At 33.9% G+C, this 23,621-nt stretch overlaps 1 protein-coding gene and 1 non-coding gene across 2 annotated transcripts in view; one reads left to right on the top strand and one right to left on the bottom strand.

The window, feature by feature from the left end:
• Positions 1 to 23,208, bottom strand: part of LOC129800834 (uncharacterized) — a 55,199-nt gene extending 31,991 nt beyond the window's left edge. The window contains exon 1 of the mRNA XM_055845509.1: positions 22,604 to 23,208. The gene's annotated coding sequence lies outside the window, so the exon portion shown is untranslated. The remainder of the gene's footprint in view (positions 1 to 22,603) is intronic.
• Positions 1,287 to 1,359, top strand: Trnav-cac (transfer RNA valine (anticodon CAC)). The gene has a single exon. It is a non-coding gene; the product is annotated as a tRNA-Val (tRNA).
• Positions 23,209 to 23,621: the final 413 nt, after the last annotated feature.

Genomic DNA, 23,621 nt, shown 5'->3' with positions numbered 1-23,621 from the left:
GTGGTAAAATTTCGCAATGTCAATTAAGCCATGATGTCTAAACGAGATGACACAATAGAGTTGAATACGTTATGAATAATTTTTTATAGATTTGAATTTGACAGTTTGATTTTGACGTTTGACAACTCGTTCAAAGCTAGACATCATTTATTCAGTTCAGCGCTTCCTACAGTCAATAAAGCTACTCTAAAAAAAATTAAAACTGGAAGTACTTTCAACGCAGATGGCGCTTGTATTGTCAATTCATGAAATATCAATTAACCCTTTAACCCTTTAAGGGCGAGAAGGTCAAAAATCGAGGGTCAGAAAAAATAATTTTTTCGAAATTTTTTGAGCAAAATACACCTTTAGAATGACGTAGGAAAAATTTCAATTTTGGGTCATGGGTGACCCAATCGTCCTTAAAGGGTTAAGGACGAGTGGGTAAAAATCGAGGGTAAAAGAAATCACTTTTTCTGACTCTTTAAAGCAAAACGCAATTTTAGAAGACCGTAGAAAAAATTTCATTTTTGGGTCACCGATGACCCAATCGTCCTTAAAGGGTTAAATTTTCCATTCTTTAATTTTAGTCCACTTATCTCTATTGGGATCACGGGTCCAGGACATTCATCCAGGACATTTTCATTTTCGATCTTCCGCCAATCTCGGAAAATGTTCACGATCGATCTCAAAACGCTGCATGAAAAGAACCTGAATTTGATTCAGCTAACTTGCCCTAACTTTTGCCTGAATTCGACATCTCACAATGGCTGCCATAGCTATTCGAGGTATCTTTTGAACTTGATCTTTTATCTATAATACTTTCAACTTTAACATTCCAATTTATTCGCATTCTGATGATTCGTGTAAAATTTTTGGCGTATCATTTAAATATCACACTCGTTATTTTTTCTTTCTGCAAATTTCATCTTGTCCATTTGATAGCGTTGCATTTGATAGCACATTTTGGTATTGTTCGAAGTTCGAATATATATTGCACATCCAATTTTTTTTCTATACCAGTATTGTTATTTCCAAATTCCCCTCTGGGGCAGTGGGCACTAAAATTGAAAAATAATGAAAAGAGCTTCAAGGAATACAATTGGTAAGTCCAATTTAATTTCTATCGCATTAATATTGCATCTTCTTTAGTGTTCATTGGGAGAAGTTTTAGCTGGAAACAAAATAAATTTTAGTTTGTTATACGCTTGAGGTGTTTCTGCTTTGGCAAACTACTTTAGAAGGTGTTTTGCTTCGAGGAGTACGATGTTATTAAAATTTGATTAAAAATATTGCTTTTATCGTGAGTTTTCGTAGTGTAGTGGTTATCACGTGTGCTTCACACGCACAAGGTCCCCGGTTCGATCCCGGGCGAAAACAGAAACATTTATTTTTATTGCTTCTTGCTTATTGTTTGTTATTTTTATTATTTATATAAATTTTATTATAAGATTACCCGATGGTATCATTTTTGTGAAATTTCGAACTTTTGAATTTTCGGGGACAAACTACATCCTTTTCAAAGAAATATATTGAAAATCGATTCTACGGTTGTTTTGAATGAATTCATTTGAATAGTCGAATTGTTTCGAAACTAATATGCGAATCAGTCTTAAAAAAATTGTTAACTGCCTGATACCGGCATTCGGAAAATTCGATTCGAATTTGAAAGTTTTTGAAAAATTCGAAGATTTGACATTCGGAATTGAAAAATATCTTTGACAGGTCATTCCGATAAAACTAAAAGGATTTCGAAAGTCCATTCTTATTTTAAAATAACTGCAATTGCAGTAAAATTTATTGAGCGGCATTTCTAAAGGATGAGTAAAGTTGCAACTATCAAAAATTACTCCCTCTGTCTCAAAAAAGTCGGAGATTCGAAAAAATTCAGAAATTCTTGTGTTATGGGCGAAAATCTTAAATCCTTATGTTTAGTAATAACCTTTCCGATTCGAGAGCTCTATCCAATTGAGGTATATACTGTACTTATTTGAAGGTATATCAGAGGGAACTTACTTACAAACTCTTTGGGAGTTCGAAAATTTAAATAAGTCCGTGGAAAAGTCATTATTTCAATGAAATTGCAATTCAAAACATCTGTTATCTTGAAATTGCAAATAATCTTAAAAAAAAACTATTTTTGCTGCAAATTTTTACGCACTGTTGTCGACAATGTTTACGCTTGAAGTTTCCAGTACACAGAAAATTCGATAATAATGAAAGAACAGCCAGCGCTAAAGCGTCGAATATGTAAACTGCACTTTAAACTTCTAGACGTTTTTCAATTTCGGCTTTAGAGTTGTTTTCTCTTTTCGAAATCCGAAAGATTATTACTGAGAAGAGACCATGTTGACATTCGAATCACAGTGCCCGCTCTCTAATCATTTTGAGGTCATTTATGCATGTGTGTTCAGCAATAAAAATGAATTATCCTGTGATGTTTGTGTTTAATAAATGAAGTATAATAGCGTAGAATTCTCTAATTATGTCTTATTAAGCTTCTTTAAAACTTTTGTTCTAATTATAGAAAAAACCTTGTATTATATTTTCGAGACTTTGAACAAATTCAAAAAATCCATCCGGATTACGAAGCGGACATCTGTCATATTGTCTCCCAATCATCCGGATAACAAAGCGGGCACTGCATTTCGATATTTGGACACAAATAACTTCAGCCACCACGTGGACAAAACGAGAAGTAAAAATATCTTTTGTTTGGTTTCAGAACCCATCTTCGAATTTCTTTTCTCTTTGTTAAAAACTCCATCTGTTAGCACTCAGGAGAAGTTTCTACTAATTATACTGAACCGGTAATAAACTGGTGAGGGATTTTTATTACAACATTTTAGAAGTTATTTAATAATTTTATAAAAAGAAATAATTGTATTTAAATTTCCTTATAGTTTGAGATAGCTGCTATAATTTGCGAATCTGTGTATAAACGACACGCAAATTCGTAAAATTTTTCAGTACGTAAGTTCGAGCATTATGCGAATTGGTTTTTTCTCTCATTCTTCATGAAAGAATTTATCAAAGATTTCTGCTTATGCTAGGAATTTGGTTTGTTTGCAGAATAAAATTCTATTGATCGAAAAGTGGGCCAATGGTCTGAGGAAGTATGAATGCTAGTGCTGAGGAAGAATTGTGTTATATCTAAGCTCCTTGAAATTGAGAATTTTCCCATTTTCTATGGAAAAACATCACCATCAAGATAGCCCCAATTCCAAAGAACACTCTAGTTGAAGCTGCAGCATCCCGAATACTTTAATACCCCTAAAATGTGCTCAATCTTTGGAATAAAGGGGGTTTTCGTATTTGAAAGCTCTGCAGGAATGGTAGTGAGAGAAGTGTTTGAAACAAAAAAAAAATAGGAAAATTCATCATACAAAGGTGAGATGTTTGTTATTGATGCCAAGCCGTAAGTTGTGCTATTTTTGGGGACATGTTCTAGACATTTTTCTTCTTTCCCGAAAAAATGGGAGAAAGTGGAAGTGCGACAAATGTGGCGTGTTACAGGATTTGTTGCGAAGAAATGTCAAATGTTCCTTGGAAAGCTTACAAAGCTTGTAATTTCTCACTCTCAAGGGCAGAGTCTCGTAACATGAGACCACATCTATTCTTAAACATCCCTACCCTTCAAATCTCGGGGGAGGCTCAACAATAGAACAACATCATTATCATTTAGTTTGCTGTCTTCCGATGCGGCCATGGAGAGGCATCCAAAGTGGCAAAAGAAAAACGTTCAGCCACAGGAAAATTCAATTTTTCATATTCATGAATTGTTCACGAGTGGGGGGGTGGTTGGGGGATGGAAAAGCTTTCTTCGTGGGTGGTGAGGCCAATGGATGAAGTTGTGTTGACGAGTGTCTGAGACACAGTTGAAGTCCGTCTCCTAGGACAAATCCACCTACTATGAAGGATAGGATGATGAGTGCTCTAAGAAGTTTCAGTCCCTGCCTCAGACACCGACAGATTTCCACAAGACAGCAGCCCCACAAATTGCGCCCCCGCACAAAAGGGAGAAGGTCGCAGTGAATTAAATCAGATGAGATCTTGGCAAATGTCAAATGTTGTATACAATAAGCTCATGTACTTGTAATTTATATCTCGTGCCACATTCAAATTCACATCTTCTCTTTCTCTCACAATTTTCTTAAGTATTTTTATAATATTTTATTCTTCCACGACAAACCTCCCTAAAGGAGGGTCGGATAAGAAAAAAAAGTTAAAATCGATCCTGACGCATGGTTCTTTTATTTTTATTTGTGCAACTTATTTAAATCGCTTAACAAATCAAGTAATAAATACCCGGAATACCCTGGAATTTTATTTAAAATCGTTTTTTAATTTACCAATTTATCATAGATCGGAAATGATATTTGAAGACCGTTAATGGGTCATGAATAGGAGTCGTCTTCAGGATTTGTACAGTCCAAAGAAGATCTAGTGCAAGAATGCAAAAAATGTTAAGAATGTTTTCTTATTTGAATATTTAAGATATTGCCTTAAATAGAGAAAGCTTAAAGAAAAAAAATTTAAATACAGAACTGTCCGGTGATAGCCAGTCACTGAGAGAAATCCGAAAAATGAAAATAACATTCCGGAAATATTAATTTTATCCTGCAGTATTGATCCAAAATCGGTGTAAATATTACCCTTTTTAGGTGTATTGGGGGTTAAAGTTACCCTTTTTCATGTTAATTTTACCCTTAATAAGGTGTAAAATTAACATTAAAAAATGTTGATATATTTTTACATCTAAAAAGTGTTAAAGTTATGAGGAAAAAAAGTTAATCGCACACCCGTTTTTTTCTCAGTGATATATTTTAAGTCACCTTGAGAAAAAGCGCACTCTTTCAGTTTTGCTCAGTTTTCGGTCCTAAACGTGGATCTCCTTTAATCCTTAATCCGAAAAACATAGTTTAGTCAGTCACTGAAGAAGGTAAACAGCCCATATCTCGGACCGAAAGCCCTGGGTAAGATTGAAAAAGTGTTTTTCCTCTAGAGATTACTCAGAATGTACTGACTATAACCGGACGTATTTATTTTTAAGTATCACGATAGTCCTTCATCAAATTGGGATTAAATTTAGGAGAAACCAGGGCACCACCTAACATGGGGTAGTACCGAACATTGATTTTTATTTCTAAACTACTTGGAATTTATGTGTATTATGTCATCAATGGAAAAGGATTCCTAGTGCATATAAATTTATGCAGATCTCATCCTCTGAAGTCTAAAATTAATTTAAAAACCGCGGTGTTCGGTGCTATCCTGTGTTCAGTTGAAGATGTTTGATATTTTCGTTTGAACTAAAATATTTTGTAGTTTGTTAAATTTTAGCGTAAATGCATTAAGAAGTTTAACACTTTAAAATTCGAAATATTTTATAGATAATATAATTCAGCTTCGTGCTGGCTTCAGACTGGAAGTTTAGCCCAGTTCTCGAAAGTCTCAAAAATCGAAATAATAATCAATTATACTGACTGTCAAAAATCTATTGGGTTATTTCTGTTACTTGCCTTTAATATCCAATCCAAAACAAGAGTTACTTAAGACCTATTTCCTGATAAGGAATTAACAGATTTAAGTCATATAGCCAAGCCTTAGGTCAGAGGACCGTATTAAGGACCGACTTAATTTTCAAAAGATTTGAACGTTTAAAGATTGAGGACTATATCACTAATCCTACTGAACAGATTTAAATATGATTTAAAGAATAGTTAAAGGACCTTGATGGCTAACATTTCTCTAGTCTAGAACTAGCTAACTTTGTAAAAACCAACACCAGAGAGATAATCACAATATTTTGCTAGTTTCATGACTATAACTGATTTAATTCTTTTGAATGAAAATATGAAATACCCTTGATAGTTTGATAATTCTTTAGAACTACATTAGTTTGTAGATCCTAAACCAGAGGCTCTGCAGCCTCATGGATGAAAACTCTTGGAAAACTGTAATGCCTGCTATATTTTAGTTTAGTACTTAAGTAGCCATAGCGATTCTACCAAACCGATTAAATTCTCTTTCTGAAGAAAATCTAAAGGGCCTTTCAATGAATGTCAATTCTCTAAAACCTAAAGTTCGTAAAATCAATAGCAGAGACGCTGTAATCTTAGACGGTCTGCAGACCTAAAATTTAGTCTTGCAACTTAAGTTCTCTAATATCCCTTATTTCTTCTCAGTTAAAAGTGTTAAAAAATGTTGTTATGTCAGTTTTCGTGTCGGGTTTCTTAAAGACCCCAGGGGGAAGTTGAATACTTTTGAATTAGGGTACCTTTAAAATAGGGTGTTCTTCATATTTTACTGATCGAACTCAAAGAGAGAGAGAGCAGTTATTATAATCGACTTTTTTTCAATTTGTCACTGTTTTGGAGCTTAAACGGTAAGAGATATCGACTTCCAGTTTTCGATGATCCCCAATAAAAAAAGAAAATCTCTCGACGTTTGTTTTTCCCCTACCCACCCCATCTATCCCCTCCAAAAACAAGGTTTTTTGGGTTTTCTTAAAATTGGTCCAAGCTATTTCAGTGATTTTCGGATATGTTTTAGAGCTAGTCCAGGCGAACATTTCGCCCAAACATACCTATGACCGGAAAATTCGTCATTTTGAATTATTAAATGTAAAAGGTCAACCGCTTTGGTTGGTTCATTTTTCAACCGATTTGGTTAAATTTGGATTTTTTGGAAAGGTATTGAAATTCTGAACCCGACTGCATCGGTCATAATCGGTGATGGATCGGGAAAGTAACGGTAATAGCTCTGTTTTAAAAACCACTGTTTTTCGCACTTTTTCAGTATTTTTTTAAATAAAAATTGAGCCTTAAGTAAGGCTGAGTAAAACAGTCTTCAAACTAGAAGTTTAGCACATTTCCCGTGGCTTTCAGAATCCTAAATGGCAACTAATTTTATTGCTTTTTCAGAATCTAATAGGTCATTCGTTCTTAATAATCCAACCCTAAGTTAAATTTTCGAAAATATCTTGACTAATAAGGAATTATAAAACATTTAAGCAATGTATTTAAGCCTTAGGTCTGAAGCCTGAATAAGGTCCAGATCCATTTAAATATAGGAGAAAAATCCCTATTCCAAAGGTGCTCCACCTACCAGTATTTGGGTTCAAATGGAAATTGTTCGAACAGATAATGGAGAAATAGAGAAAAAAAGTCATATATTCTTATCAGGGGCATGACATTTCCTATGTTTCCCATATGTTTCTAGCAAGCCGAAAAAAATTTTGAGTTTATTAGCTGTTTTCTGTCATTGTAGAATAAATTAGCAAAAAATACTACTACAATATAAAAGCCAATTTAATAACGAAGAGGCAACCAAAGCTCCAAATTATCAATCTACGTTGTTTTGAAGATATCTCGTGAAATGTGTACGAAAACAGGGAAAAATTTACACTAAAACTGGTCGCATTTTTCAGGGCTAATGTCGCCCCCCTGGTTCTTATATTGCAACCTTCTTTTTCGATTTTAGGCAACCCAGGTGTGTATTAGTCTTTCTTTTCTTGCTATGTGGGCTGTACCTATTCAAACTGAAATTTTATCCATTTACTTTAATTAGTTTATGTTTACCGATTTCTGCAAATAATTTCTGACTAAACAACATTTCATTTCCCTTTCTGAATATCTCATTAGTACTGTTATTCATCTTATTCAGTGATTCTCATTTGCGATTTTCTTGTTTATAGAAAACACAGAAGAAAACTGCGTTTGTGTATAATTTTGACCCAAGAAACCTGAGAAGGATATTTTTAGCAAAGAAAAAACCTTTCAGGGCACAAGATAATGAGGTAGAAATGGAAGATGAAAGTCCATTTGGACAAACATTGGCCGGAAAAACTCCCATGGAAAGAAAATAATTATTTACTTCTCATTACCCATCCACTAATCAAGAGTAAAATAATCAGAGTCAAGGATCAAATTTAGGCTTCGGGCGAGGAATTGTGTGGCAGGGGACTTTCTCAAGAAAATTGGGTGATGAAGCGGATTTGAACTCATGACACCCTACCCCCTTAACCTCTTGGTATAGCCCAGGCCTTCAATACAATTTCAAAATTTATAATGACGTCGCGACATGCCCCAAACCATCGTCAAGTCCTCAACAATTCGTCTTTTTGATCGTCTCCTTGACATTTTCTTAAGACAATTTTCGTGATTTTAACAAACTTAACCGTGACTCTTTCTGTGATTTGTGTACTAGCAGCACCCGGCTTGAATCGTGACGAAGGGATGATGGTGAAATTTTATGGAGACTCTGTGTGGGTGGTACTGTGCGAAAAAAAAAGTTTCAGACTCTGGGAGAAACATTATGATCATGAGACTTGACTTCGGGCACAAGAATTCCATTTACGAGGATGGGGTTTTGGGATGGTTTCAGAGTATCCAAACACCCAACCTCGGAGTAATTACGCAATCGTGAATTGGGACACAATTCTCGACAATTATTTCTGTCACTGTGACCTATATTGTTTCTTTCACAAAAACCAACATTTAATTTAAATTCGATTTTGCAGCTGCTTTCCAAGCTCTTTTATTTAAAATGCCTTTGGAGCTTAATGTTTTCTGGAAATTTATTATTGATACTATATTAACGATGATTTAAAATAAAATATATGTCTCAAATTAATTGCTACTATAATTTTCATCCGTAATTCTAGAGGAAATTAATTTGTGAATAAAATCGAATGAGAATTGTACATATCGAATTTAAAAATTTATGGAAAATTCATATTTTATGTGGTTCTGAAACCATAAATGAAATATTTATTTTACGAATTAAATTAAAACTAATTGATATAATTGTACAAACATCCCCTATTGAATTTTTTTACCGCCTGTTTGTCTTCCATATTTTTCATTTTCGAATTGGAATTTGCAATCAACAGGAGGGCTTTCAACAGCAATAGAAATATTGCAGGTGGAATTTTGCAAGCAACATGTTACGAGATATATGACGATAAGTCGGTTGTGTATGTAGGTCAAGCATTTTTTTTGCAATTTGTGTAGCTTTTTGTTTTATCTCGGAATTTTCGAAGTTCAATGACTGCATTGTGACTTAAAAGACTAAATAAAGACTAAAATAAACCTAAATTGAAAAGATTGTAATAAAGTTTATAAAAGAGTATCATAGACGGTAAGAGATATCAACTTTCGGTCTTCGGTGACTTCTTAATGAACATTATCTGTAAATGCTTTTCCTTTCCCCCATCCTCTTATCTCTCTAAAATCATGTTTTCGAGTTTTTTTCGGAAACCGCTCCTAGATTTTTTTTTCACTTTTAAAAGTGTTTTGGAAGCAGTCCAAGTTGATATTTCGCCCTTAGACATTCATGCTCGAAAAAGTTTCTATCGAATGGAGGGTTTATTTCTCACACGTTTGCTTAAATTTTGTGAAAGGTCTTGAAATTTCCAACTTGACTTCATTGGATTTAATCGGTAATAAATCGGTAACGTATAAATTACTTACTTTTCTCGAATTTCTTTTTTATTTATCCATATGGTTTTACTCATGCCAAAATATTCCAAAAGGTGCTTTTCTTAAACACTTTTTAAATTTTCAAATAGTTGTTTAATTTGTGAATTCATTTAATCGGTAGTGAAGTGGTTTACTGTGTTATCTCACTTTCACATTAAAATTTTAATATGATTCACATTAATTGTCGCTGGCGAGAGTCTAAATGTGTAATTTGTGTGTTTGAATAATTTTATATTCAAAATTTGATCTTTTTGTTGATAAAAAGGTAGACTTGGCCCGCAAAATTTGATATAAATTGATTTATAGCATTAATGCGAAAAATTAATGCGATTTTCTCTTTAATTTTTTAATGTGAAAAATATTTATGCTTTAGGTTAATTTAAACTTATTTTTGCAGACTAAGTCCACTTCTTTATCAATAAATAGAAAAACCCTAAATATTGAGTGACTAAAAGACACAAATAACATATTTGGACGCTCATAAGCGACAATTAATGTGAATCACATTAAAATTTTAATGTGCAAGTATGATAACGCCGTTAGACCGAAACGCCATGCAAAAAGATATTTTATAGAAATCTCTTTCTCCTGATTTCGAGTAATCTGCAAAACTAGGATTGTCTAAGATGCTTTAACAATATCATTGAGTCGAAATTCGGATCCCTTTCTTTCTCACATGTTTTGCATATGTCTACCTCATTCTCTCGTACTCTTCTTCTTCTCTTAAACATCACTCCAAATTTAATTTAGCTCAATTGAATTTGGTATGCGAAAGAATGAGATAGTCATATGCAAAACATGTGAGAAAGAAAGGCTTTCGAATTGCGACTTCATGAAATTTTCCTGATTTAAAAGGTGTGCCGGAGCCATTATAATTACTTTTCCTGCTTCATTTTTGAAAAGAAACCTTTTGCAAAAATCAGGGGGGGGGGGGGGGGGTGACATTAGCTCTGAAAAATGCGACCAATTTTAGTGTAAATTTTTGCCTGTTTTCGTACACATTTCACGAGATATCCTCAAAACTACGTAGGTTGCCAATTTGGGGTTTTCGGTTGCCTATTCAATATTAAGTTTTCTTTTATTTTGCATTTATATTTTTTGCTAATTCATTCTACACTGACAGAAAACAGCTAATAAAACCAAAAGTTTTTTCGGCACGCTAGAAACATATGGGAAACATAGGAAATGTTATGTCCCTGGCAAAAATCAAATGCGAAGTTTAATATTAATTATTTTACTAAAAAACGGGTTGCAAATCATTTCAGGCTTTGCGAAGTGCTCGAACTCGCAAATTAGATGGTATACCTCGAACGTACTTTCATATGATTTACCGTTTAACAGTTCTCGATCGATTTGAATCGGTTCATCACTCAAAAAGTTGACCAAAATAGCTTAGGAGTAATAAATTGATTTTCGGAAAAAAATTAGTTACAAAAAATACAGAATTACATAAATTAGTTCAGAACCGATTTGAACCTATATGAGTCACTTAAAATATTGTGTAAAATACCTTAGCAGCAATATAATTGAAAATATTTATGAAAACGGCTAACTTAGGGTATAGTGATATAATTTGGAATTAGTGTTACAAGTTGGACATTTCGCCGGTACAAGTTAGACATGGCTTTTTTCTTGATAAATACAGTACAAAATTTATTTTTAAGTACAAGGAATCAAACTATAAAACTAAAGCATTAAAAATATACAAATAAAAATGAAGTACTAAATTTATCGAGACAAAAAGCCCTGTCCAAATTGTACCATTGTCCAACTTGTACCACCGTCCAACTTGTACCACTTTACCCGACTTATTTGTGTTCATTAACGTGTTTATTATAATTTTTTTGTTGCTTATTTTTAGATTTTTTTAAAATACTTCTTTAAAAGGTACAAAATGCGAATCTCCTTTGGTTATTTTTTTACCGAGGATTTAAAATCGACTCTAATGCCCAACGCACAATAACTTTTGTTTGTAAACATGTTTTCGAATTTTTCTATGAGAGTGAGTGAGATGACTAGATCTAGGTGTCATTCACTCTCATTGAAATGTGGAAAACATGTTTACAAAACAAACATTATTGTGCGTTGAGCATAAGATGGTGATGGTCGCATGAGAAATGAAAAATAAAAAAAAAAAAAAAAAAACAGAGAACGTGCAATCCAAATTAATTAAATAAAAATTCATAATAATAAAAAAATAGTAATAATTTATTCGACAGCAGTTGATGGAAAGTCGTGTTTCAGTAGATTATTTTCGTGATGTTTAATCAGATAATTTGTGAAATATTTGCTCTGGTGGGAAAATCTGTCGACTATGAGTATTTTCCGTGTGCAATTTTCACCCAGAATCAATTTTATTTCCTATGTCCTAGTGTTTGGATCACTTTTCGCAGAAGAAACGCAATTTTTGCCTGGTTCTTCCGGTGCCTTGTTCAGGCAATTCACGTCGGGGTCAACCAATTTATCTTCCTTAACACACAGCTGGGTTTTCCGGGCATTTTGGGACTGAAGCACCATAACCCCCTTCATGTGGACATTTCCCAGACTCCCCATCTTTCCTCCAATGTGGACTCCATCAATTTCGCCGCAAAAGCCCAACGCAGGTGGAAATTGCGAAGAATGGGGTCCCAGAGGCTCATGGGGAGGATGTTTGTTGGCCAAAATGACGATGGACAGATTCATCTGCAGCATCCCCCTATGTCGCCTTTTATGATATTCCTCCCCTGCGGGAAAGAACAAGCGTGATATGATTCGACTTTTCTCCTTTGGCGCTTTTATGGACTGACGTCCGTACCATAAAATAACCAAATGGTCCTTCGACACATAAAATATCAAGTCATAATAAATGAAAATGGGCTCGCAGAGACATTACAAATCCAATATTGGATGGGAATACACAGAGAATTTTAATGAGTGCCAGCATTTTCATCTTCTACCAGGAAAAGTGATTAATTTCTTGTTCAATTTCCCATTCCATTCACTGGGGAAGAGTGTATGAATTTCCGGCCCTGAAGACACTGAATTCACGAAAATCAGTATATTGGGATTTTTGCCAGGCCATCAACGGCCCATCCTCTTTGCTGAAAGGCCAATTTAATTCTACTTGCCTCTCATCTCGAGCACATGTGCCAGCCCATCCCAATGTTATTCCGTCGATGAATTTACAATATCCCAGCGAAACGTGTGACCTCAAGCCACCTCGCTCATTGCCATTAAAGCTTTATTCCTGAATCCTGGATTTTGTTGAGTAGGATAAGCGAGAATTTCTGGTCTAAAAGCTACACAGATTCATCCTAATTGAACGTTGATATCGGCTGTGCAACAGTTTTTGGCGTTTTCGGCATTAATGTACATTTTAGGAGTTTAGAAAATCCTGCAGAGGACATTGAAAGATAATGGTGAGATATTTAGCGAATATTTAGGCCTCTGCGGAATAATAAGGCCGTGATTTTGAGTTTAACCACTTATTCAAACACTGGGATTCATTACTATAATGGTCCATAGATATAAATTTTACAAATTTTATTTAAAATTATACAGATGACATAAGAGGTGTGCAAGAACCGTTGAAACCGAATAAACGTCAAAATAAGTTTGCTCAGGTAGCATTTTGACCATTGACGAACAAGCTTTATTTAACGTTTTTTCGGTTTCAAACGGTTCTTGCACACCTCTGGATTACATTATGACCCTTGGTTCTATTTCTGTTTGTAATGAGGAACTTTTTCAATAGAAATATTAAGAATTATTCTGTATAACAAATTGTAAGTTACATTCTATGAACAATTTTTAGTCGATGCTTAGAGAGATAGGAAATTTGTCAAAGAAAAAAAATCGCAAAAAACGATAATCTTAGGGGAATTTTGCGTAACTTTATAAACCCGATAAAGCATGAGACTCCCAAAAAGGAGTTTTGGGAATTCTAAATTTGGAAATTCTAAACTGGAATTCAAAAATCTCAAAAAGAATTCTAAAAATTTGAGAATATATCAAAATTCTAAAATTTTGCGGAATCCAGAGAAGGTATTTCTCAAAATTCAAGAAACGCAAAAGATTATTCATGAATTCCAGGTTACCCAAAAGTATCTGTGAAACCTTAGAATATCAGTAGTCATAATGATTTTCGGGATTACAAAAATTTGGGTATCGTGGAATTTTACAAAGAGTGCTCATGCAATCCGAGAAAAGAAAATTAATTTAAATTTATGGTTTTCAAAATTTTAAGTGTATTCTTTTCTGTTCTTTTTTGCAATAAGGCCATACCGAATTTCGTGATAAAATTCCGCTTGAAAAATATTTTAGACCCCTTAGAGATTACGTTCAAATTTAAATTATTAGATATTGTAGCCAATATTAGTAGTCCGTGTGTACATTGCAGCTTGTATTAGTAGAGAATTAAATTAGAATTTTTGAGGTTACATTTATAATATTTCTACAACTGCAGTGTTATTAGCGGCGTTTAGTGTAAACTTGAGTACTAGAAACATTTTGTGTCCAAAAATAACATTGACTTCTCAAATAAAATCATATAATGTGTTTATTTTATTTATTTGGTGAAGAGATATTTCAGACATTGAGGTTATGTCCCAAGAAACAATTTTTTCTTAATAAAGTCTTGTAGGATTCCTTAAGTAAGACACTATAAAACCAAAAATCTTTTTATTTGCTTATAACGCTCTTGGTTCCATCACTGAGATTACTGTAAATACAGTGGCGCACTCTTAAGGATCTTAAGAGCTTCTATAGGAACTTCAAAAGAAAATTCTCACTTTAAGTCTTTTAAAAGTGCACTAAGAGACTTGTATAATACTTGGTTCTATAAGGTAGCTATTTTGCTTCTTGAGGTATGATCTAACCTCGAAAAAATAAATCTTTTCTAGAAGAAATTTATTCCGTAAAATCATTCGTAAATGTTTGTGAATTCCTACTGTTATGAAATGCTCGTAAAACCCACAAACAAGTTCGTAAAACTTTGTACTTTTTACATTGTTCGTAACATGATCACTTGACGAGCCTTTTTTGTCTTTTTACAAATTTTGTTACCTACATTCTTTTTTCTGACGAAACTTTACCAACAAATGACAAATTTTTACGAATCCTTTTTAGTATTTTTAGGAACATTTACGAAGAAATATTTGTAAAAGAACAAAAAATGCTCGTTAAATGTTCTTGTTACGAACAATGTTTGTGAAGAAGCACAAATGTTTATGAACTTTTTTAAGGATTATACGATTTATTAGCATTTCATAAGTCCCCAGTTAGAATGCACAAACATTTACGAACAATTATACAAAATATTTTTTTCTGTGTAAAGGCCTCTACACAATGGGAGCAATTTTCGTCAAAAATTGCATTTTTGACAGAATTTTGACGTTTCTGCTTACAGCACTGCAGCCAATTTCCTTCAAAAAAGCAATTTTTGACAAAAAATGTTCTCAATGTGTAGACACCTTAAGTAAAAGAATTCGAAAATTTCGCTTGTTAAAAAAGTAATACCCTACATCACCTACAACACACTTACAACTTAAGCCGAGAGAGGGCTTAAAGTAATTATAATCAAAATAACGATCACATTACATCTCCATCAGTTTCTTACTAATCCGTCTCTGGGCTTCAGCCAAAAAGCGGCTTAGTTAGTGGGAAACTGATAGGTATTTAGTCAAATCATTATTTTGATTATAATACGGTAATCCGTTTCTCGGCTTAAGTCGTAAATGTGTCTAGGGCATAAAACATTAAAGCTATACGGGTAATCCTTAAGTCTGAAGATCGTATTATGGCCGATTTCAATAAGACTTACAAAATTCTCTAAGGAATAAAAGCTTATAGAGTTTTCATAACATTTTAAAAATTCGTTACTTCCCTTATACGGTTTGCATAATGGGATTTAAAGATTTTATTATTTTATAATCTATTTATTAAGATTTTCAGATAGAGAATTCTACAAAATCATGTGAGGAAGATACCGTCCTTTGGGAAATTGTCTAAACTGTTATGTCCAATTTTTCTTTCATTGCTAATCCCCTACGGAGAACCAATTCAGTAACTCCCTTCCCATCCTGCTAAATCTCCAAAGAATGGATGGAAAAGCAGGTTAATGATGGTACATTTGAGATAAATGAATTATTTCATATTGACCGAGAATGTTGGTTATTTTCCCAGCAAATTCCACAAATTCGGTAAGATATAAAATTCCATGTGAAGAATGTTGTTCTCTCAAAGAAAAAAAAATGACGTTAGAATTTTTAAGGGATAAGCTGAGGGATAAAAGAGCTTGAGGGCAAGAAAAAGTGAGCGACACATTACATGTGAAAGTTTCTCGTTTGAAAGTTTCCGAAGGAAATGTGGAAGGAGAGAAGGGAGTCACGGGGTAATTTTTGAGATGATATCCCTTCGGTTCGGACTAAAAATAGCTGAATAAATTCCTACCGCGTAGAATTTGGTGAAATTTAATCATATTGCACATCAGAAACACACAGAAACTTTTCTCTCCACCAAACTTCAGCATCATTTTCAACTAATAAATTTTATTCTTCGGCAAAATGGCTCAAAATGCAAAGGCACAAATTCACCGGGATTATCCGGTTCCGGCGAGAGAATGGTGTCCTTTATTGGATTTAAAGTTTATTTTTGGGGGCAAAATAATGGCAGGGTTTGAGAAATTGTATTTTGGGTGGTGCTTTTCGCCTAAAACAGCTCTTATTGAAACTTTGGCTAAACTCTTGTTTTATGTTTGGGAGGGCAGGGGAATGGTGGCTAATAAAAATTGGGGATAAATTGTGATGAAAACACGAAGGTATTGGGAAGGAAAATTTTCGTCGTATCAGACAAAAACACCTATTTACAGTGGCTCAGCAGAAAAATGTTTTCTAACTTGGGATTTCCTTATCTCACGGGATACAAGGACAAGCCACGCGGTTTTTACGCTCTGTTTGCACAATTTTCAAACAAATTTTTGGGAATATATTGGAAAGCTAATGGTAAACTACATAGAAATTTGCATTTTATTTTTATGAAACTCAGCACTCAATCAAAACTGAAATGTTATTTTACTTGTTTTTTTCTCTATTAATGAATTTTGATCGTACTTTAAAATAGTTTTCTTGGCAATAAAAATTTATAGAATAATTATATAATAATGTGCATTAGGGGAGACTGGGGTAAAAAGTCACAAATAGAAAATTTGAAAATTCAATATCTTCCAAGATAAAAGAAATAGCGGCTTAAAATTTTTTCCATAGATGGCCTCCATAGGCCTTCTTCAAAGTCGTAAGTTTCTTAGAATTTGAACAAGGAATTCAGAAAATAAAAGAAATATTGAAATTTTTTGCCCTATTTTTGAAATGTTTTCCTTACAACAGATATCAATTTTGACCTAATTATTTTCCAAAATTAATGAACTAGTAAGTATTTCCTAAATAATTTGGATTCTTTGAATGCGAAACCACTATCTATTTTAGAATTTTACAAAGATTCTTTTCTCCAGAAATCTTTTTATTAAAAATGACCACTTGGGGTAAAAAGTAACAAAGACCGAAGCAATTTCTGATATCTCACGGCGAGAAGAAACGTCATTTCCATGTTTCGCCGCTTTTGTTTGCATTGGTCAAACGATTAGCAGTCTCTTGTGTGTTTTTTTCTAAAATAGCTTGAAAAGCACTTTTCAGATGGAGAAAACGGTGTTTTACAAAGATGTAGAGGAATAAGTTTCCTAAGAAAATATGCCACTTAGCTATTTTTTTTTTAATTTACGAAAGCTCGTAATAAAGCAACAAAATGTGATAATATACCATCCCTGGTCACGAATGTTACGAATGGTTTAGTTAGAAAGTTAGAATGGTCACGAAATTACCTTTTAGAAAATAGCTCGATAAATGTATTTCCTTACAGAATAGAGGAAAATGACTTTTACAAAGTTGTAGAGCGGTAAATTTCCTACAAAACTGCACTAATTATAAATTTCTGGGGCGCTAGGGTAGCTTGTAAAAAAATAAAATATCCGTTTTGTTACTTTTTGCCCCAGTCTCCCCTATTCTAGTTAAATGTCTAACACACTATTTCCAAAGTTTTAAAACACAGCCTGACCTTAAAAGTTCAAGATAAACTGTTTTTATTTATACGGAAACCTCTTAATCTGTATTTGATCAATAATCAATAATTTATTCACGACAAAAAAAATTATACAAATTTTCTTTAAATTCATATCAAATTCTAAACTGAAAAATACAATAAATACAATAAATCCGGTTAACTTTAAATATTTTGTAATTATCAGTTACAATTTGAATTGTAAATAGGTATAAATTTTGAATCACGGAAGAGAATTGAAAGTTAAACTGATCCTGGTAATAAAATCCTGCAGAAGACTTCTTTTTCGAAGTTAGATCATACATAACCTCAAAATCTGGAATATCTCTTCACCATAGAAATAAAATAAACACATTATATGATTATATTTGAGAAATAATGTTATTATTAGGCACAAAGTGTTTCTATTACATTTAAGTTTACACTAAACGCCGCCAAATATGCTACAGTTATAGAAATATTGCAAATATAACCTCAAAAAACTAGTTTAATTTTTTGAATTCTATTTTGTTAGCTTAAATTCATTGGAGATACCGTAGATCAGAGTGACTTTATCCTCAGTTGACTTTGACCCCCTCCTGTTCGTGAGCTTTTCTTTAATTCTACACTTAATGATGATCTTTACCTATCTGATCCACCATATCTAATCGGTGAGGAGCACTCTTAAACATTAGAATTAAAGAAAAGCTTACGAACAGTAGGGGGTCAAAGTGTCCCACGAAAAAAGTCATCTGTACGGTGACTTAAATTGTCAGATCATCCGCAATAGGGCTACAATCTTTAATAACTTAAACGTAATCTCTAAGGGATGTGGTCTAAAATATTTTCAGGCGGGATTTTCCCATGGAATTTCTTGTAGTTTTATTGCAAAACAGAACAGAAAGGAATGCACCACAGATTTTGGAAACTAAGTTCTTCTGGAATTCGCGGATTAGGTGAATACTCTTTTGGGATCCTCGAATTAAGGGAATTTTTAGGGGGTCCTTGGTTGAGTGTTTTTGAAATTCATAAATACTCTTTGGATATCTGAATTTACTCGGATAATTCTTGAGTATTCCTGGGAATCATGAATAGGGGAAAGTACTCTAACTTCGAACGTTCATACCTTCGAATAATGTGAATTTTCTTTTGATTTTCCTAAGAGACTTACATATTTTTATTAAATATTAGTTAGCTTGTCATCAATTATTGATAATTATGTGATAATTGTGTATAAGTCTCTAGAAAAAATAAAAGAAAATTCACATTATTCGAAGGCATGAACGTTCGAAGGGAGTACTTTCCCTTACTTTCTTCAATTCCTTCGATTCGCGAATATATTTTGGGATTCTCACGTTTCACGAATAGTTTCTGGATCCCTGATTTTGCATGAATACTTTCTTGGAATTTCCGGAATTCACGAATATTTTTTTCGATTCCCTGGATTCGTGAATACTTTTCGGGATTCTGAGGTTCTACGAATACATTTTGGATTCCTGAATTTGCTTGAATATCTTGGTATTCTCGGGATCATGATATTTTTTTCGATTCCCAGGTTTCTTGATTACCTTTCTAAGATTTCCGGGATTCGTGAGCACTATTTTCGGATTTCTAACAAAGATTCACGAATACTTTTTGTGTTTCCTTGGAATCGGGAATATGTTTTGGGATTCTCAGGCTTCACGAATATATTTTGGATTCCTGATTTTTTTTTAATATTCCCAGGTTTAATGAATACTTTCTTGTGATTTCCAGGTTTCGCGAATACTCTTCGGATTCCCTGGTTTCACGAATACATTTGTGATTCCTGAATTTTCTCAAATATATAAGTTTTTTTTATTATAACCATGGATTAGGGGAAACTGGGGCACCACCAAACATGGGGTAGCACCAAACACTAATTTTTATTTCTAAACTACTTGAGCTATCTCGACTATTTCTTCAGTAGACAAGCATCCCTATAGTGCCTATAAATTCCTATAGGTCTTGTCCTTAGAAGTCGAATATCTTATTAAAAAATCGCAGTGTTTGGTGCTACTCCGTGTTTGGTGGTGCCCCAGTTTCCCCTATATATATTATACAACCATAAATGAACTAGATTGATTAAAGAAAAATGGGGAAAATCTGAAGTGTTCGAACCCTGGAACATTTATAAGGCATATTGGAACAGTTTTAATGACTGAATTGATAAGAACCAAAACCGTATCATTAGTCTAGAAATGAAAACCTATGATTCAAGGCATGTTGGTCTTGATTTAATGTCAAGACTGTAAGTCATAACAAGCATATCAATTGTGGAAGCCTTGAGGGAATTATTATACACAGATCTATTGGTAAATTCATCATAAACATAGCTGCCACTTTAGGCACTTTTAGAACACTTTGAGTAGGAGGATAGCTCTTCTTATTGCAAAAGACAACTTCGAGAAGCAATGTCTGTCGATTGATTTTTTTATTTATTTGTCATTAATTAATAAATAATTTTCTTAATCTAACGATACATTAGGCATGTTCATTAATAACACTCATTATGATTAATTTTTTGTCTAGGTCTTTAGTTCTATTCCCTATAAAAAAACCAAGGTTTATTGAATTTTGTAATCTAGAAACACTAAAGAAAAATATTTTTCAGCAAGTAATAGATTGAGATGAATTCTTAAGGAAAAATTGATATTTAGTTTTATTTTAATTATTAGTTCTTTTTTGGTCAGTTTACTCTGTCTGACCCATTTTGTGGTTCAAATGTCAATATATTTTCATTATGCCATAAAAAGCCCATATATTCATTCACATAACCCCCTTACCAATACCCCCTTATCAAGTGAGTTCCAATAAAATAAGGTTTATGCGACAGCATTAAGCGACTGTGCAAACCTAGAACAAAACGTTCCGAGTCGAAAAATTCTAAATTCGTTAAATTCTAGGGCTTTTTCGAAGCTTTAAAAGCTTCTAAAGATTAAAAATATTAAATACGAACGAGCAGCGTGATGGGATTCCACACTCAGAATCTTTACATGCCTTCTACAAAAAAGAATAGGGGAAAGTACCCATGCTTCACACGATCCCAAGCTTCGCAATTATTAAATTCTTCATATATTTCTGAATAAATGTGACTCCGTAATATATTTTAAAATTTCTATTTTCTTTCAATTTTACTCCGTACATGTGATTATGACCAATTTTTTAGGGAAAAATGAGGTAATTTTGAACAGAACCTAATTTTAAATTTAGAGATTTCTTTAGTGTTTCAGAAGGGTTAAAGAAAAAGACCGCAAAGAAATGCTCTTCTCAGGAAGTCTTCACAAGAGATCTTCTCAGCAGGTCTCAAAATTTACAATTCTGTTATTTACAAATTTACAAAATTTACAATAGATTCTGTTCAAAAGTAGGGGAAAGGCTCATAATTTTGTCTAGTTTCTTATTTTGGACACTTTGAGGATAAAGTTGGACACTAAAAATAATTTGTTTTTTTTTGGAAGATTTTAACACTAAATACGTTAAATTTTCAATGTGATTTGAGTTAAAATTGCTTTGTTGAAAATTCAGTGTGAGCAATTGCTTACGAGAAATATGACAGAACTTCGTGTTTACTTCAGTCTTATTTAGCTGTGGTGAAGTACTAACAATGTTTCTTCGCTTTTTTTGAGTGATATTATTGAATATTTATTGAAAATTGTGTTGATTTACGTTAGTGGTGATTTGTACATTTGACCTAAAGTGAGATTTGCCTTGTGAATTAGATTTTTCGTGTGAAAAATGGGAAATTTTTTAAGACATTTATCAGTGAGATGATTGTTCTTATTTTGGACAGGTGTTTTTCTCACGAAATTTCGTGAAGTTTTAGCTTTTGTGATGACTAGGTTGGACAAATGTCTGGAGAAACAAAGGAGCATCATCTCTACGAAAGAGATGTAGTGAGAAATGTCTTGAAAGGCTCCCGGAAAGGCCAGGGAATGAGCGAATCCGCACGTACTTGAAGTACCGAAGTTAACTCACTTTAATGAATGATATGGAAAGTTTCCGGGCTTCTTGCGACATTCTACGTTTCCCTTACATGAACAGGAAGAGGACTTGGTAAGATTGGTTCATGAAATGAAGAACAATGGGCATCCTGTTGAGGCGGATTAGCTGTCCAAATTTACAGCCAAGTTGTCCAAATTAATAACCAAGTTGTCCAAAATAAGAATCAAATTCATCTCTACATATCAATTCATTTTTAAACGTATTAAAACTAATTTTAGTAAAAATAAGACGATAAATAGATTGCCAAGTTTCTAAATAACTCTTCTGAAAAGAGAGTAACAAAAAAGTCAATTAGAATCGAAAATATAGCACTTCAAACTTGGAACATAGATGCTTATAAGCAGACTGTCCCAAATTATGAGCCTTTACCCTACCCTAGGATACTCTACAAGTCAAAATGGAATTATGAACCATTTTGATTTTTTTGAACCAAAAAGTTTAGTCCTTTATTAAGCGTGTACTATTAAGCTAAGAATCGATCCAATAATGCAGAGGACTCGTTTTTTTGGAAAGATTGGCCTTTTTTTTGGGGGATTCCTCACCTGAGGAACCATCACAATACGCATTGGGACAGAAAGAGTATGAGAGACACAATAGAACGAGGGAGCTAAATTACAAATGAAACACAAACATAACACTATCCACACGCGGACTTCCCATTCTTTAGCCCCATGAGACTCACAATGGAGCTTCATTTTTCACGTATTTTTTTTTCTTTTTTTTCTGTATTCCTTTCCAAAATAGCTGGATTGTGTGAGTTCTGTACAAAAGGTGCGTATCTCAACCCCCTATTTCCTGTCCAAAATCACAATAATGAGGTATATCTCTGTGTACACTTTTTCCCCAATCGTCCCACCCGTAGAGGATAAGGGAATTTTTTTCTGTGGGGTGGCACACGATGATTATCTCCCCTGTCAGGGATGCCGTGGGAAAGTTTGGAAGTCACGCAATGAACCGGAGAGGATCGAATTTTTGTCAATGATGTTATTCCTTTGGCCCCCATGTGGGAAGGCTTATGTCGAAGGAGTTGTGCTTCGGGGGGAGCTTACCTCTCTTCAATTCCGACCACGTTTTGACGCCGTTTTGTATTCCTCAGCCACGGCGAAAATATTATGCGAATCGTTGCCAGTACACCCTCGTCTTCCAAATGAAAGAGAATAAAAAAAAAAGAAGGAAGAAGCCCAAGGATTTTTGCTTTTCCTGGTGATGGGCCCCAGCTATTTTTGGGGGGATGAAAGGCAAAGCTCCAGCGGGTGATTTAGTGATCCACCCGCCAAAAAATACCTTCACATACGCCACACACAATTTCCTATCTAACGAAGTTTCTATTTCACATCAACATCACAACATCCCTTCACTGGAGAAGCATCCAGATCACTTCATCTTCCGTTACCACCACTTATTATCTAATCACTTCCACTTGCCATCGAGAGGGTACTTTGATCATCGCTGGGGATGTGGCAGGATGCACTTTGTTATTTGGTGGGTCTCTGGAGAATTCATTAAGAGACACCCTTTCTCTTTTGGTCAGCAATTGCACCTAATCACTCACGAACAAACTTGCACTTGGAACTTTTTGAGGGATTCCAACCACTTGGGCAGTTAGGACGAAGCCACCATTGCTCCTAGTTCTTCGACAAGTGACACCGTACTGAATCTTTCTATCTTCTGCCACCCGTAGATATACTCTCCCTGCTCAGATGATCCAGCGAGGAGAACAACAGAGAGAGCTTTTTGTAGGGAGAAAGTGCGAGAGAGACTTTTCCGAGGGAGTGAAAATTGAGGGGTAAGTCCCCACGAAAGTTTTATTCTCCTCAAACATGGAAAAAAATCGAATTGGTTAATTACTGATGCTGGAAATAAAATTTCATCTTAGGTTTAACCCTTTAAGGACGATTGGAACACCGGTGTCCCATAAAGAAAATAATTTTTCCTGACTACATAAAGTTATTTTTTTCTAATATCTGTACATAATTGTAAAGTAGAAGGTTTAAGGAATCTACAATATTTTTTGCAAGTCTCTAGCTATTTGCTGTGTAGTAAATATTTAAGCTCAAAAATGACGAA

This window comes from Phlebotomus papatasi, chromosome 2 (genome assembly GCF_024763615.1).
Source record: "Phlebotomus papatasi isolate M1 chromosome 2, Ppap_2.1, whole genome shotgun sequence".
Lineage (NCBI taxonomy): Eukaryota > Metazoa > Arthropoda > Insecta > Diptera > Psychodidae > Phlebotomus > Phlebotomus papatasi.
Note: the sequence above shows the minus strand (reverse complement) of the source record. Positions and strands in the feature narration are given on the sequence as shown.